This window comes from Engystomops pustulosus, chromosome 8 (assembly GCF_040894005.1).
Source record: "Engystomops pustulosus chromosome 8, aEngPut4.maternal, whole genome shotgun sequence".
NCBI classification, from domain to species: domain Eukaryota; kingdom Metazoa; phylum Chordata; class Amphibia; order Anura; family Leptodactylidae; genus Engystomops; species Engystomops pustulosus.
This window is the reverse complement of record NC_092418.1, coordinates 112892394-112910540: the sequence shown is the minus strand read 5'-3', so window position 1 is coordinate 112910540 and position 18147 is coordinate 112892394. Positions and strand designations below refer to the sequence as shown.

At 47.8% G+C, this 18147-nt stretch overlaps 1 long non-coding RNA gene across 2 annotated transcripts; it reads left to right on the top strand.

Moving 5' to 3' along the window:
* The first annotated feature begins 3285 nt into the window (after nt 1-3285).
* LOC140075875 (uncharacterized) lies at nt 3286-14836 on the top strand. Of its 2 annotated transcripts, XR_011849474.1 has the most exons (3): nt 3286-3370; nt 9976-10068; nt 11569-14836. It is a non-coding gene; the product is annotated as an uncharacterized lncRNA (long non-coding RNA). The 2 variants fall into 2 exon arrangements; XR_011849473.1 differs by lacking the exon at nt 3286-3370 and having other exon boundaries at nt 9847-10068.
* Nucleotides 14837-18147: the final 3311 nt, after the last annotated feature.

Sequence of the window (18147 nt, the reverse complement as noted above, 5' to 3'; positions counted from 1 at the left end):
AAAGCACTTGGAGTAAGATAGCAACTTAACATTAGCTCCAGCAGATTCTGTTTGTACCTGTGTCTCACACTATGCTCCTGCTCCCTCTTCCCCCCTGCCCTCTCCATAGACTTCTCTTTAATCTGATACTTTTGTTAGCTGCTGTGGATCTTGCAATAGAAACGATTTTTGAGTACGATGATGAAAAAATACAAATAACAAATCTTCCCCCTATTGGGCACTCAATAGTACGAAACTAATAGAAAAAACCTCAGATGCCTCACTTTATATAGGTCACCCCAAATTCCAGGTACTGTATTTAATGACTAAGGCTACATTCACACACATGTATGGGGGACGTATATATGGCCGATATACGTCCCCCATACACTTCTATGGGCTCACGGCCCGGTACGGGAGCGGTATGGTGCTGTACACGTGTGGCACCGTACCGCTCCGTAGCCCGGGAACAGATGCGACATGTCCTATCTTTTCCTGTATTACGGCGCCGTGCGCCATATCTTCCTATGCGCGCTGCCGTGTGCCCGCCGTCCTACGGTGCGGTGGGCAATGGCAGTGTGCATGTAGCCTAATCCTGTATGGGATATAAGTCATACAATGTAACCTAATAATGAACATTAACTAATAAATAACCCCAAACACCAAGAGTTCAGGTGGATAAAAATTACTTGGTGACATGTGGCCTTTATGTATTATCTTACAATAAAGAACTTTGTAAAACCTACGGCTAAGATTCACTTTAACTCAAGTATAATAAAATTATGCTCAGCCATAAGCTCTAGCGAATAAAACTCATGAATTGCCTTGAATAAAAGAAATTTTACCCAGGTACATAAACAAGGCCACAGATAATCATAGATAATATGGGGGGGGAAGTGCACACAGGTCCAGATGTTTAGGATTTCCTAAGGAAAGAGGTCGTATTTATATCATTTGTATATATTTATATGTTAGCTGCAAATGGTATTCACTTCTATAGCTGTGTATACTGTAGTGTAATACAGGAAATATTCATTCAAGGTAGAAATATAGGCGGCACCAAAACGTAGATCCTTAAACTTTTATTTAAGCATTATGGACATAGGGTTAGGCATTAGACGTGCCACAGAGACGGGTTGAGACGTTCCTTGTGTAAGCGTTTCATGAAGCCTGTGACATGTGATACTGTATATGGATAGTATAGTACAGTGGTGGCGAACCTATGGCACGGGTGCCAGAGGTGGCACTCGGAGCCCTCTCTTTTGGCACCCAGGCCATCACCCAGCACAAAGGTCACCATTCAGGACTCAAGAGCTGAATCAAGGTGGTGTGGACAGAGCTTGATTATCATTGTAGCCCCTTCTCTGGACCTGTGATTCATCCTGTTAAGGAGATTTTAGAGAGAAACTACAATAATAATATGAATTTCTCCTTCTTTCTCCTGTATTGGTGTCCTCAGGGCGCCAATACGCATGAAACCTGTTACTTTAAATTGGCATTTGGCCCTTTGTGAAAAATATGTGGCTTCTGCTTGTAGTTTCGGCACTCGGCCCCTAAAAGGTTCGCCATCACTGGAATAGTACAAAAGGTAAAATACTGTATATTAAATATACAAGGGAACTGTTAGAGATTTTTATCTAGGGCTTAAACTGCCCTTATTAGTTGTAAAGGTGACTTTCAAATTAACTCCGGTACCTGGAGGAGAGAACAAACCAGACATGGTCTTTAGCTGCACTCAAATCACACTGTTTATGTCAAAACCTGCAGTCGTGTATATAAAAACAGAAAAAAAGCTTGCAGAGGGCGTGAAATAGAGATAGAATACTGCAATACCATTGGCCATAATGAATTTACCAGGACATTCTCCGAAAAGGTTAACTATTTCTTCTCAGAGGCCTTGTTTATACTCATTTCCCTGAGAAGAAAACACAAGCAAGTCAAAACAGGAGATAAGGAGATGCTAGAACCAAAATATATGACAAGAGTGAAGGACAGACCGGCTCCTCATTAAATGTCAAAGGGAATTAGCTGGCAGGCGAGCAAACAGGTTACATAAAAATGAAATTTGAATCATGACATTAGCTGGACAGTGCTTGACCCCCGGCTTGACCCCCGGCTAATACTTAAAATGTCTTCAAAATGGCTTCTGTTTGGGTCTCTTGGTCCAAGATGGCCGCTGTAGAGGAATATATCATTAACAGGAACAGAATGCGGTATATAAATAGGATCCATGTTTTTTTCAGCAGAAACGTCAACGGCCATGTAACTCTAAGCAGCATCCACAATGTGTGAGGTAAATACACTGAAATCAGTGATATACTCCATGTAGTGTAAAGCAATAACCTCCAAAATGTCAGCCATGTCTGTGTGAGGTGTCCAGGAGCAGAAACATGGCAGCATTTGGCTTCTCTGAGGTAAAACTTCTACCATGTGGTAGGTAGCACTGCTCCCATGTAACTCTAATTAAGCATCCACAATGTGTGAGGTAATTACACTGAAATCAGTGATATATTCTATGTAGTGTGAAGCAATAAGCCCCCAAATGTCAGCCATGTCTGTAGTGTGTGAGGTGGCCGGGAGCAGAAACATGGCAGCATTTGGCTTCTCTGAGGTAAAACTTGTACCATGTGGTAGGTAGCACTGCCTCCATGTAACTCTAAGCAGCATCCACAATGTGTGAGGTAATTACACTGAAATCAGTGATATACTCTATGTAGTGTGAAGCAATAAGCCCCCAAATGTCAGCCATGTCTGTAGTGTGTGAGGTGGCCGGGAGCAGAAACATGGCAGCATTTGGCTTCTCTGAGGTAAAACTTGTACCATGTGGTAGGTAGCACTGCCTCCATGTAACTCTAAGCAGCATCCACAATGTGTGAGGTAAATACACTGAAATCGGTGATATACTCCATGTAGTGTGAAGCAATAACCTCCAAAATGTCAGCCATGTCTGTGTCAGGTGTCCAGGAGCAGAAACATGGCAGCATTTGGCTTCTCTGAGGTAAAACTTCTACCATGTGGTAGGTAGCACTGCTCCCATGTAACTCTAATTAAGCATCCACATTGTGTGAGGTAATTACACTAAAATCCGTGATATACTCCATGTAGTGTGAAGCAATAACCTCCCAAATGTCAGCCATGTCTGTAGTGTGTGAGGTGGCCGGGAGCAGAAACATGGCAGCATTTGGCTTCTCTGAGGTAAAACTTGTACCATGTGGTAGGTAGCACTGCTCCCATGTAACTCTAAGCAGCATCCACAATGTGTGAGGTAAATACACTGAAATCAGTGATATACTCCATGTAGTGTGAAGCAATAACCTCCCAAATGTCAGCCATGTCTGTGGAGTGTGAGGTGTCCAGGAGCAGAAACATGGCAGCATTTGGCTTCTCTGAGGTAAAACTTGTACCATGTGGTGGTACTGCTTCCATGTAACGCTAAGCAGTATCCACATTGGGGCTCATTTACTTACCCGGTCCATTTGCGATTCCATGGCGCATTGTCCAACGTGGATTCGCGTCCTGCCGGGATTCACTAAGGTCATGCGCCCTATATCCTGCATGTGTTGCTGCTGCGCCGAGGTCCGCCGGAGTTCACCATCTCCTTCCTGGTGCATGTAAGTGCGTGTCAAACGACACAAATTTTTTTTAAATACCGCGTTTTTTCCGAATCCTTCGGGTTTTCCGATGGCCACAACCCCCGTTTTCCGTCGCATGCAAGCCGGCGCCGATGCGACACAATCCGATCACGTGCGCCAAAATCTGGGGCAATTCGGCCCAAAATGGCGCAAATCCGAAATTATCGGGAAAACCAGACGGAGTCACGGCCAAAGGACCCTTAGTAAATGAGCCCCATTGTGTGAGGTCATTATATTCCCATATACATTAGTGATATGTACTCCATACCTCCCAACATTTCTAGATGAGAAAGAAGGACAAAATCGTGGGAAGCGTAGCGTGCTGCAGCGATCCCCACACCCCAAATATTTACAATAAAATCATAATAATAATCATCGTCTCTATAATAATATTAAACAAATTTATTCCCCAGCTGGGATTTAAACCCCGAACCTCCACACTCCACCTACAATGGAGATAGGGAGCCATTATCTACTAGGCTATAAACTGCGTTTTTGGGAGGATTTTATGTAACTAAGAGCTTTTCTGTAAGGCTACATTCACCCGAACGTATGAGGGATGTATATACGGCCCCCATACATCGCAATAAATTCAGAATTTGGCGCCGGGCTCTATGTTACGGTACGGTACGGCGGGCAATGGTAGTGTGAATGTAGCCTTACACTATGAGACAATCATTATTATTACTATGGAAACGATTATTATTATTAATAATAATAATCGTCTCCATAATGCTACAAATAAATATAACACATATACGGTAATAATAATAAATTATAAAAATCATAAGAAATGTCTCAATAATGACATCAATAATCTCTGAGAAGATGCCTCTCTATAACAGAGGGTTAACAGCTCTACAAAAAATCCACTTATAGAAAGCCCCTAATCCCATATCCTTCTGGATGGAGCTTCTGTGTCTCGTGGAGTGTGGAGGTTTCGGGTTCAAATCCCAAAAAATTTAATTAAATAGAGACCTTGGGAGGAATTTATCAGAAGTCTCTTAGAGCACAACTGTTCTAGTCTTCCATGGCGACCAATCAGAGATCAGCTTTCATTTTCCCACAGCTGTTTATGTAATTAAAGCTGAGCTCTGATTGGTTTCCGTGGGCAACTGGAACAGTTTTACCTCAGAAACTTGATGATAAATCTCCCCCTTGTGTCTGGGGAAGCCCTGGGATATGTGGAGACCATATATGGACAGATGGTGATGTTTCCATGATGACGTGGTGCCTGCTTTCCCGCTAACCCGACACATCTCTCAAAAGGATTCCCTGCCTGATGTCCAAAGAAGTAATGCACGCAAGTTCTGGCTTTAAAAGTATTTACTATGCGGGACACAGAGCGGGGACAACCCCAGACAGTGCGGGACCCGGAGGGAATATCTGGGAGAATCTCCCAGCTGCCTGTGACAGGGGGACAGAGGTGAAAAACCGGGACTGTCCTGCCAAATGCGGGATAAATTGGAAGCTATGGTGCCTCATACCTCCTAAATGTACCCCTTATCTGTGCCTGCTCTGCCTCACATCTCCTCTTTGTACTCCTTATCCCACTGCTGTGCCTCATACCTCCTCACTGTACCCCTTATCCCCCTGTTGTGCCTCATACCTCCTCACTGTAACCCTTATCCCACTGCTGTGCCTCATACCTCCTCACTGTACCCCTTATCACATTACTGTGCTTCATACCTCCTCACTGTACACCTTATCCCCCTGTTGTGCCTCATACCTCCTCACTGTAACCCTTATCCCACTGCTGTGCCTCCTACCTCCTCATTGTACCCATTATCCCACTGCTGTGCCTCATACCTACTCATTGCCCCCTTATCCCACTGCTGTGCCTCATACCTCCTCACTGTATCCCTTATCCCACTTCTGTGCCTCATACCTCCTCACTGTACCTATTATCCCACTGCTGTGCCTCATACCTACTCATTGCCCCCTTATCCCACTGCTGTGCCTCATACCTCCTCACTGTACCCCTTATCCCACTGCTGTGCCTCCTACCTCCTCACTGTATCCCTTATCCCACTGCTGTGCCTCATACCTCCTCACTGTACCTATTATCCCACTGCTGTGCCTCATACCTACTCATTGCCCCCTTATCCCACTGCTGTGCCTCATACCTCCTCACTGTACCCCTTATCCCACTGCTGTGCCTCCTACCTCCTCACTGTATCCTATCCCTTATCCCACTGCTGTGCCTCCTACCTCCTCACTGTATCCCTTATCCCCCTGTTATGCCCCATACCTCCTCACTGTTCCCCTTATCCCACTGTGCGGGACCCGGAGGGAATATCTGGGAGAATCTCCCAGCTGCCTGTGACAGGGGGACAGAGGTGAAAAACCGGGACTGTCCTGCCAAATACGGGATAAATTGGAAGCTATGGTCCCTCATATCTCCTAAATGTATCCCTTATCTGTGCCTGCTCTGCCTCACACCTCCTCTTTGTACTCCTTATCCCACTGCTGTGCCTCATACCTCCTCACTGTACCCCTTATCACATTGCTGTGCCTCATACCTCCTCACTGTACCCCTTATCCCCCTGTTGTGCCTCATACCTCCTCACTGTACCCCTTATCCCACTGCTGTGCCTCCTACCTCCTCACTGTATCCCTTATCCCACTGCTGTGCCTCATACCTCCTCACTGTACCTATTATCCCACTGCTGTGCCTCATACCTACTCATTGCCCCCTTATCCCACTGCTGTGCCTCATACCTCCTCACTGTACCCCTTATCCCACTGCTGTGCCTCCTACCTCCTCACTGTATCCTATCCCTTATCCCACTGCTGTGCCTCCTACCTCCTCACTGTATCCCTTATCCCACTGCTGTGCCTAATACCTCCTCACTGTATCCCTTATCCCCCTGTTATGCCCCATACCTCCTCACTGTTCCCCTTATCCCACTGTGCGGGACCCGGAGGGAATATCTGGGAGAATCTCCCAGCTGCCTGTGACAGGGGGACAGAGGTGAAAAACCGGGACTGTCCTGCCAAATACGGGATAAATTGGAAGCTATGGTCATACCTCCTAAATGTACCCCTTATCTGTGCCTGCTCTGCCTCACACCTCCTCTTTGTACTCCTTATCCCACTGCTGTGCCTCATACCTCCTCACTGTACCCCTTATCACATTGCTGTGCCTCATACCTCCTCACTGTACCACTTATCCCCCTGTTGTGCCTCATACCTACTCACTGTACCCCTTATCCCACTGCTGTGCCTCATACCTCCTCACTGTACCCATTATCCCACTGCTGTGCCTCATACCTCCTCACTGCCTCCTTATCCCACTGCTGTGCCTCATACCTCCTCACTGTAACCCTTATCCCAATGCTGTGCCTCATACCTCCTCATTGCCCTCTTATCCCACTGCTGTGCCTCATACCCCCTCACTGTAACCCTTATCCCACTGCTGTGCCTCATACCCCCTCACTGTACACCTTATCCCCGTGTTGTGCCTCAAACCTCCTCACTGTACCCCTTATACCACCCCTGTGCCTCATACCTACTCACTGTACCCCTTATCCCACTGCTGTGCCTCATACCTCCTCACTGTACCCCTTATCCCACTGCTGTGCCTCATACCTCCTCACTGTACCCCTTATCCCACTGCTGTGCCTCATACCCCCTCACTGTAACCCTTATCCCACTGCTGTGCCTCATACCCCCTCACTGTACACCTTATCCCCGTGTTGTGCCTCATACCTCCTCACTGTACCCCTTATACCACCACTGTGCCTCATACCTCCTCACTGTACCCCTTATACCACTGCTGTGCCTCATACCTCCTCACTCTACCCCTTATATTACTGCAGTGCCTCATACCTCCACACTCTACCCCTTATCCCACTGCTGTGCCTCATACCTCCTCATTGCCCCCTTATCCCACTGCTGTGCCTCCTACCTCCTCACTGTACCCCTTATCCCCCTGTTGTGCCTCATACTTACTCACTGTACCCCTTATCCCACTGCTGTGCCTCATACCTCCTCACTGTACCCATTATCCCACTGCTGTGCCTCATACCTCCTCACTGCCTCCTTATCCCACTGCTGTGCCTCATACCTCCTCACTGTAACCCTTATCCCACTGCTGTGCCTCATACCTCCTCATTGCCCCCTTATCCCACTGCTGTGCCTCATACCCCCTCACTGTAACCCTTATCCCACTGCTGTGCCTCATACCTCCTCACTGTACCCCTTATCCCCGTGTTGTGCCTCAAACCTCCTCACTGTACCCCTTATACCTCCCCTGTGCCTCATACCTACTCACTGTACCCCTTATCCCACTGCTGTGCCTCATACCTCCTCACTGTAACCCTTATCCCACTGCTGTGCCTCATACCTCCTCACTGTACCCCTTATCCCACTGCTGTGCCTCATACCTCCTCACTGTACCCCTTATCCCACTGCTGTGCCTCATACCCCCTCACTGTAACCCTTATCCCACTGCTGTGCCTCATACCCCCTCACTGTACACCTTATCCCCGTGTTGTGCCTCATACCTCCTCACTGTACCCCTTATACCACCCCTGTGCCTCATACCTCCTCACTGTACCCCTTATACCACTGCTGTGCCTCATACCTCCTCACTGTACCCCTTATACCACTGCTGTGCCTCATACCTCCTCACTCTACCCCTTATATTACTGCTGTGCCTCATACCTCCGCACTCTACCCCTTATCCCACTGCTGTGCCTCCTACCTCCTCACTGTACCCCTTATACCACCCCTGTGCCTCATACCCCCTCACTGTACCCCTTATCCCGCTGCTGTGCCTCATACCTCCTCACTGTACCCTTTATCCCACTGCTGTGCCTCCTACCTCCTCACTGTACCCCTTATCCCACTGCTGTGCCTCATACCTCCTCATTGTACCCATTATCCCACTGCTGTGCCTCATACCTCCTCACTGTACCCCTTATACCACCCCTGTGCCTCATACCTCCTCACTCTACCCCTTATCCCACTGCTGTGCCTCATACCTCCTCACTGTACCCCTTATCATACCTCCTCATTGCCCACTTATCCCACTGCTGCACCTCATACCTCCTCACTGTACCCCTTATACCACCCCTGTGCCTCATACCTCCTCACTGTACCCCTTATCCCACTGCTGTGCCTCATACCTCCTCACTGTACCACTTATCCCACTGCTGCACCTCATACCTCCTCACTGTACCCCTTATACCACCCCTGTGCCTCATACCTCCTCACTGTACCCCTTATCCCACTGCTGTGCCTCATACCTCCTCACTGTACCACTTATCCCACTGCTGCACCTCATACCTCCTCACTGTACCCCTTATACCACCCCTGTGCCTCATACCTCCTCACTGTAACCCTTATCCCACTGCTGTGCCTCATACCTCCTCACTGTACCCATTATCCCACTTCTGTGCCTCATACCTCCTCACTGTACCCCTTATCCCACTGCTGTGCCTCATAGCTCCTCACTGTACCCCTTATCCCACTGCTGTGCCTCATACCTCCTCACTGTACCCCTTATCCCACTGCTGTGCCTCATATGTCCTCATTGCCCCCTTATCCCACTGCTGTGCCTCATACCTCCTCACTGTACCCCTTATCCCACTGCGGTACCTCATACCTCCTCACTGTACCCCTTATCCCACTGCTGCACCTCATACCTCCTCACTGTACCCCTTATACCACCCCTGTGCCTCATACCTCCTCACTGTACCCCTTATCCCCCTGTTGTTCCTCATACCTCCTCACTGTACCCCTTATACCACCCCTGTGCCTCATACCTCCTCACTGTACCCCTTATCCCACTGCTGTGCCTCATACCTCCTCACTGTACCCCTTATCCCACTGCTGCGCCTCATACCTCCTCACTGTACCCCTTATCCCACTGCTGTGCCTCATACCTCCTCACTGTACCCCTTATCCCACTGCTGTGCCTCATACCTCCTCACTGTACCCCTTATCCCACTGCTGCGCCTCATACCTCCTCACTGTACCCCTTATCCCACTGCTGTGCCTCATACCTCCTCACTGTACCCCTTATCCCACTGCTGTGCCTCATACCTCCTCACTGTACCCCTTATACCACTGCTGTGCCTCATAGCTCCTCACTGTACCCCTTATCCCACTGCTGTGCCTCATACCTCCTCACTGTACCCCTTATACCACTGCTGTGCCTCATACCTCCTCACTGTACCTCTTATACCACCCCTGTACCTCACACCCTCCCTTCTTTTATTACAGCCAATCATATTGCAGCTTTCATTTCCATCCACTTATGCTGAAAGCAGTGCTGTTATTGGTTGCTATGGTCATCTATGATACGCCTACATTCCATTTCCAACGGTCATTTAATCCATCTGTCTCCTGGATGTAGAAGGAGCAGACGAGCTTCAGTGGCCGCCACAATGAGGAGACTCCTGCCCGGACCCCCAAATATGTGCTGGAAACGCCTCGAAAATCGTAAAAGGTCAGATTTGGGGCTTGAGGTTCAGTTCAGGATGGATAGAAGAAAAGGGAGGGGCTAATAGCAGATGAGGTGGAGCAGTGGGCAGATCTAAGATACATATAGGGGGTCATTTACTAAGGGCCCAAATCGCGTTTTCCCGACGTGTTACCCGAATATTTCCGATTTACGCCGTTTGTACCTGAATTGCCCCGGGATTGTGTCGCACGCGATCGGATTGTGGCGCATCGGCGCCGGCATGCGCGCGACGGAAATCGGGGGCGTGGCCGAACGAAAACCCGACGTATTCGGAAAAACCGCCGCATTTAAAAACCGAAAAAGTGTCGCTTGGGAAGCGCTTACCTTCACCTGGTCCGAGGTGGTGCATTCCGGCGCGTACAGATGATTTTCAGCGCAGCAGCGCCACCTGGTGGACGGCGGAGGAACTGCCTTCATAAATCCCGTCCGGACCCGAATCCAGAGCAGAGAACGCGCCGCTGGGTCGGGAATGGGCGAGGTAAGTAAATCTGCCCCATAGTATTTATATAGGGGAGCAGGGGGCACAAGACATGGGTGTAGCCAGAGCATACATAACCCAGGGGAAGATTCGGATCAGTACCCGAGCCCCATACCCTCTACATGCCATGGCCGAGCCTTGTGTAGCAGGACACAATAACCCAGATTATACCCGGGATATAGTATACCCCAGGCTATAAAATATCCTATGCCAAATTATACCCCCCTTCAGGCCAGAATCTACCCCTCTAACATGGGTATAGTCTGGTCCAGGCCATATTATACCTGGGGGGTAAACTCTATAACAGGGTATTGTGGTAGTTAACCTGTTAGGCGCCATAATCTGCAGTTTGCATTCCTAACTATGTATTTAGTTCTGTAGCTCACAAAACCATAAACCTGATGGGATCTGAAAAATGAGATTCCTATCTTTAATATAACACCAGCAGTTTCTAGGTTCTATAACACAGAAGATTTGGGCTTTTGAAGTGACATTTCGCCACCAGCCACTAAATTTGACTCATCTCATGTGGAAATGCGATGAGAAGAGTCATATTTCACTGACTTTGGAGGAGATTTTTTTTTTAACGGAAAACAGGTGAGATTTCATATGAAAGAGGGAATTCTAGAAAGGACATTTCATCCCCAACCTGAGGGAACTGGGAGTTTAGTGGGGTAAAACCTGGTGACAGGTTCTCTTTAACTTGTCATAGCTGAATCCCCAATAAAATGTAGTAAAAGTAATTCTCAGAAGGTTTATGATGGGGTTATACTCCGGGGTATAATCTAGCGTAGGCCTGGACTGGGGGTATTCTCTGACCTGTTACACCAGGGCACACGCCCCTTATGGAGGTGTAACAGCCCCCTTCACTCATCTAGTGTATAAGGAGTCTGCATCAGCCAGAATAACAATGAATAATAACCCATTAAGCCCCGCCCACATGTCTTATAGGGTCACATAAAGCTCGGTGTACGGCTGCTTCAATATGTCTGTGCTCTTATTCCCAGAATTCCTCACACTGGAGAAGACGCGGCCGGTTATTCCTGGAGCCTGTGATGACACAGAGAATCTGCACCCGACAACCAATGTGAACAACGCTCAAGTGGCTGTAACTATATTCTGTGGGTGAAGGGGTTCTGCTACCTGGATGTGTGAGGGTCAGGCTGCGAGTCTCCTGTCCTGTGAGTGTGCGGTTTGTAAGTGGGTCCGGCCAGAAGTGACCCGATTGTGTGAGGGTTAGGCTGCGAGTTTACAGTTTTTTGAATGTGCGGGTTGCAAGTGGAACCGGCCAGAAGTGACCCGTTGTGTGAGGGTTAGGCTGTGAGTCTCCTGTCCTTTGAATGTGCGGTTTGTAAGTGGGTCCGGCCAGAAGTGACCCGATTGTGTGAGGGTGAGGCCGTGCGTCTCCTGTCCTGTGAGTGTGCGGTTTGTAAGTGGGCCAGGCCAGAAGTGACCCGATTGTGTGAGGGTTAGGCTGCGAGTCTCCTGTCCTGTGAGTGTGCGGTTTGTAAGTGGGCCAGGCCAGAAGTGACCCAATTGTTTGAGGGTTAGGCTGCGAGTTTACTGTCTTTTAAATGTGCGGGTTGCAAGTGGGCCAGGCCAGAAGTGACCCGTTGTGTGAGGGTTAGGCTGTGAGTGTCCTGTCCTTTAAATGTGCAGTCTGTAGGTGGGTCCTGCCAGAAGTGACCCGATTGTGTGGGGGTTAGGCTGCGAATCTACTGTCTTTTGAATGTGCGGGTTGTAAGTTGGTCCAGCCAAAAGTGACCCGATTGTGTGAGGGTTAGGCTGCGAGTCATCTTTCTTTTGAAAGTGCGGTTCGTAAGTGGGTCCGGCCAGAAGTGACCCGATTGTGTGAGGGTTAGGCTGTGAGTCTCCTGTCCTTTGAATGTGCGGTGTGTGTAAGTGGGTCCGGCCAGAAGTGACCCGATTGTGTGAGGGTGAGGCTGCGAAACTACTGTCTTTTGAATGTGCTGTCTGTAAGTGGGTCCGGCCAGAAGTGACCCGATTGTGTGAGGGTTAGGCTGTGAGTGTCCTGTCCTTTGAATGTGCGGTTTGTAAGTGGGCCAGGCCAGAAGTGACCCGATTGTGTGAGGGTTAGGCTGCGAGTCTCCTGTCCTGTGAGTGTGCTGTTTGTAAGTGGGCCCGGCCAGAAGTGACCCGATTGTGTGAGGGTTAGGCTGTGAGTCTCCTGTCCTTTGAATGTGTGGGTTGTAAGTGGGTCCGGCCAGAAGTGACCCGATTGTGTGAGGGTTAGGCTGTGAGTCTCCTGTCCTTTGAATGTGCGGTGTGTGTAAGTGGGTCCGGCCAGAAGTGACCCGATTGTGTGAGGGTGAGGCTGCGAATCTACTGTCTTTTGAATGTGCGGGATGTAAGTGGGTCCGGCCAGAAGTGACCCGGTTGTGTGAGGGTTAGGCTGCGAGTCTCCTGTCCTGTGAGTGTGCGGTTTGTAAGTGGGTCCGGCCAGAAGTGACCCGATTGTGTGAGGGTTAGGCTGCGAGTCTCCTGTCCTGTCAGTGTGCGGTTTGTAAGTGGGTCCGGCCAGAAGTGACCCGATTGTGTGAGGGTTAGGCTGCGAGTCTCCTGTACTCTGAATGTGCGGTTTGTAAGTGGGTCCTGCCAGAAGTGACCTGATTGTGTGAGCTTGAGGCCGTGCGTCTCCTGTCCTGTGAGTGTGTGGGTTGTAAGTGGGTCCGGCCAGAAGTGACCCGATTGTGTGAGGGTTAGGCTGTGAGTCTCCTGTCCTTTGAATGTGCGGTGTGTGTAAGTGGAATCGGCCAGAAGTGACCCGATTGTGTGAGGCTGCAAATCTACTGTCCTGTGAGTGTGCTGTTTGTAAGTGGGCCCGGCCAGAAGTGACCCGGCTGTGTGAGGGTTAGGCTGCGAGTCTCCTGTCCTGTGAATGTGCGGTCTGTAAGTGGGTCCGGCCAGAAGTGACCCGGCTGTGTGAGGGTTAGGCTGCGAGTCTCCTGTACTCTGAATGTGCAGTCTGTAAGTGGGTCCGGCCAGAAGTGACCCGATTGTGTGAGGGTTAGGTTGTGAGTCTCCTGTCCTGTGAGTGTGCGGGTTGTAAGTGGGTCCGGCCAGAAGTGACCCGATTGTGTGAGGGTTAGGCTGTGAGTCTCCTGTCCTTTGAATGTGCAGTTAGTAAGTGGGCCCGGCCAGAAGTGACCCGATTGTGTGAGGGTGAGGCTGCAAATCTACTGTCCTGTGAGTGTGCTGTTTGTAAGTGGGCCCGGCCAGAAGTGACCCGGCTGTGTGAGGGTTAGGCTGCGAGTCTCCTGTCCTGTGAATGTGCGGTCTGTAAGTGGGTCCGGCCAGAAGTGACCCGGCTGTGTGAGGGTTAGGCTGCGAGTCTCCTGTACTCTGAATGTGCAGTCTGTAAGTGGGTCCGGCCAGAAGTGACCCGATTGTGTGAGGGTTAGGTTGTGAGTCTCCTGTCCTGTGAGTGTGCGGGTTGTAAGTGGGTCCGGCCAGAAGTGACCCGATTGTGTGAGGGTTAGGCTGTGAGTCTCCTGTCCTTTGAATGTGCAGTTAGTAAGTGGGCCCGGCCAGAAGTGACCCGATTGTGTGAGGGTGAGGCTGCAAATCTACTGTCCTGTGAGTGTGCTGTTTGTAAGTGGGTCCGGCCAGAAGTGACCCGATTGTGTGAGGGTTAGGCTGTGAGTGTCCTGTCCTTTGAATGTGCGGTTTGTAAGTGGGTCCGGCCAGAAGTGACCCGATTGTGTGAGGGTGAGGCTGTGAGTCACCTGTCCTGTGAGTGTGCGGTCTGTAAGTGGATCTGACTATATTACGCTGTTCATGTTTTATGTGAATTTCTGCCCCTAAATGCCAAGTCTGTGAGTGAGGAGAGATGGAAGATATTCTAAAACTAAAGAATTAGAAATGATACACAGTCATAATAATAATTATATGTAAATAGAATGGATTTTTCCCCTAACTCTTTATTTGCTCCTTTTATTAGGTGCTACTAGTAACAGTCCCCAGTCTCTCCTATAGGGGGCAGTGTGTGTTCTCTCTTTCAGCAGTGGAGATGAATAATGTTCGGCCTGTGTGGTCCAGAGGAGACGATGGTACCGGGAGCCCCCACCACATTCTGCAGGACTGGACTTATATTGTGGCTTTGGTCCAGGGTTTTAGAACTGATCGCCTTTTCCAGGGGTCAAGAAGGAATTTTTCCCTGAGGCATAAATTGTCCAGGTTTTTCGCCTTCTTCTGGATCAACAGCTTTAGGTATAGGAAGAGGGTTGTATATAATAAACCATGTTTAACCCTCCACGTTCTTTGTCCTGGTTATTTGTCAGTGATACATAACCCTCAGCCACACATATATACGGTAGGGAATTACGGATCAGGTCTATTATTCCGGCTGCGCCAGGTCTGAACTTGTACTAGAAACAATGTGCAAACTGGTTTCATATGTATTTAAAGGACGTCCACAACCAGTTCCACTGACGGTAGATGTGTCGCACTTACGTGTGTGTCGCTTTATGTGGAACTGTTCTTATTGAGTCAAGAAAAATTTAAAAATAATTTAAAAAATGCACCTAAAAGGTCGTGTTAGCGCTTAGTTGGAGCTTGTGACACATTTAATGCTGTGACAGAATTGTGGCAAACGCTGTATAGTGAAGGTGCACCATAAAAACTGTGTTCAGTGACCCCCCCCCCCATTTTCCAATCAAAAGGGAGGAGCTTAAACTGTCTGTTGCCATCAGTCTGAAAAAAAAAATCTATCGTAGCAATGAAAACATTACTGGTTAAAAAGCCTTAAAACCTGTATACATTTTGTATCCCCGTGATCATACCGAGCCAAAGAATAAAGGAGACGCGTCATTTGTAACGCATAGTGAAAGAATATGTTTTTCCACCAATTTCACTGCATTTGAATTTTTTTTCCAGCTTCCCAGTACACAGCATGTTTTTCCTGTTCTCCTACATAGAGAGACAGAGGGCAGGAGATGTCTGATCATTTTCATCTTATCAGACTCGTTCTGCTCTTTGATCTCAGATAAAAAGTTCATATTTAGATTTTCTTACTTTCTGCCCGGTAAATTGAGACGCCGTGAACCCATCAGGAAGTATAGGAAGACAATATGGCTGCCGGGGCCTCATTACTAGGGACTGACATATTGCATGTGACGCCTGTATGCAATGCCCACCTGTCAGGTGAATACACCCAGACAATGGGGTGCAATGGATGAGTAACTCATCTACACTGGGATCATTTCCAATACAGGGATTATTACTTGTTTTTAATTAGTTGCTGATTTAGTGATTGCCCCCTCTGCATCGCCACCTTTTGATATAAAATTGATATGACATTATTGCAGGTAGATCTGCAGGTATAATATGTGGTAAGAGTTTTGCAGCACCACCTAGTGGTATAATATTTGGTAAGAGCTCTGCAGCACCACCTAGTGGTATAATATTTGGTAAAAGCTCTGCAGCACCACCTGGTGGTATAATATTTGGTAAGAGTTTTGCAGCACCACCTAGTGGTATAATATTTGGTAAAAGCTCTGCAGCACCACCTAGTGGTATAATATTTGGTAATAGTTTTGCAGCACCACCTAGTGGTATAATATTTGGTAAGAGTTTTGCAGCACCACCTGGTGGTATAATATTTGGTAAGAGCTCTGCAGCACCACCTAGTGGTATAATATGTGGTAAAAGTTTTGCAGCACCACCTAGTGGTATAATATTTGGTAAGAGCTCTGCAGCACCACCTAGTGGTATAATATTTGGTAAGAGTTTTGCAGCACCACCTAGTGGTATAATATTTGGTAAGAGTTTTACAGCACCACCTAGTGGTATAATATTTGGTAAGAGCTCTGCAGCACCACCTAGTGGTATAATATTTGGTAAGAGCTCTGCAGCACCACCTAGTGGTATAATATTTGGTAAGGGCTCTGCAGCACCATCTAGTGGTATAATATTTGGTAAGAGCTCTGCAGCACAACCTAGTGGTATAATATATGGTAAGAGCTCTGCAGCACCATCTAGTGGTATAATATTTGGTAAGAGCTCTGCAGCACAACCTAGTGGTATAATATTTGGTAAGAGCTCTGCAGCACCACCTAGTGGTATAATATTTGGTAAGAGCTCTGCAGCACCACCTAGTGGTATAATATTTGGTAAGAGCTCTGCAGCACCACCTAGTGGTATAATATTTGGTAAGAGCTCTGCAGCACCACCTAGTGGTATAATATTTGGTAAGAGCTCTGCAGCACCACCTAGTGGTATAATATTTGGTAAGAGTTTTGCAGCACCACCTAGTGGTATAATATTTGGTAAGAGCTCTGCAGCACCACCTAGTGGTATAATATTTGGTAAGAGTTTTGCAGCACCAACTAGTGGTATAATATTTGGTAAGAGTTTTACAGCACCACCTAGTGGTATAATATTTGGTAAGAGTTGTGCAGCACCACCTAGTGGTATAATATTTGGTAAGAGCTCTGCAGCACCACCTAGTGGTATAATATTTGGTAAGAGTTTTGCAGCACCACCTAGTGGTATATTATTTGGTAAGAGTTTTGCAGCACCACCTAGTGGTATAATATTTGGAAAGAGTTTTACAGCACCACCTAGTGGTATAATATTTGGTAAGAGCTCTGTAGCACCACCTAGTGGTATAATATTTGGTAAGAGCTCTGTAGCACCACCTAGTGGTATAATATTTGGTAAGAGTTTTGCAGCACCACCTAGTGGTATAATATTTGGTAAGAGCTCTGCAGCACCACCTAGTGGTATAATATTTGGTAAAAGCTCTGCAGCACCACCTGGTGGTACAATATTTGGTAAGAGTTTTGCAGCACCACCTAGTGGTATAATATTTGGTAAAAGCTCAGCAGCACCACCTAGTGGTATAATATTTGGTAATAGTTTTGCAGCACCACCTAGTGGTATAATATTTGGTAAGAGTTTTGCAGCACCACCTGGTGGTATAATATTTGGTAAGAGCCCTGCAGCACCACCTAGTGGTATAATATTTGGTAAGAGCTCTGCAGCACCACCTAGTGGTATAATATTTGGTAAGAGCTCTGCAGCACCACCTAGTGGTATAATATTTGGTAAGAGCTCTGCAGCACCACCTAGTGGTATAATATTTGGTAAGAGCTCTGCAGCACAACCTAGTGGTATAATATTTGGTAAGAGCTCTGCAGCACCACCTAGTGGTATAATATTTGGTAAGAGCTCTGCAGCACCACCTAGTGGTATAATATTTGGTAAGAGCTCTGCAGCACCACCTAGTGGTATAATATTTGGTAAGAGCTCTGCAGCACCACCTAGTGGTATAATATTTGGTAAGAGCTCTGCAGCACCACCTAGTGGTATAATATTTGGTAAGAGCTCTGCAGCACCACCTAGTGGTATAATATTTGGTAAGAGCTCTGCAGCACCACCTAGTGGTATAATATTTGGTAAGAGCTCTGCAGCACCACCTAGTGGTATAATATTTGGTAAGAGTTTTGCAGCACCAACTAGTGGTATAATATTTGGTAAGAGTTTTACAGCACCACCTAGTGGTATAATATTTGGTAAGAGTTTTGCAGCACCACCTAGTGGTATAATATTTGGTAAGAGTTTTG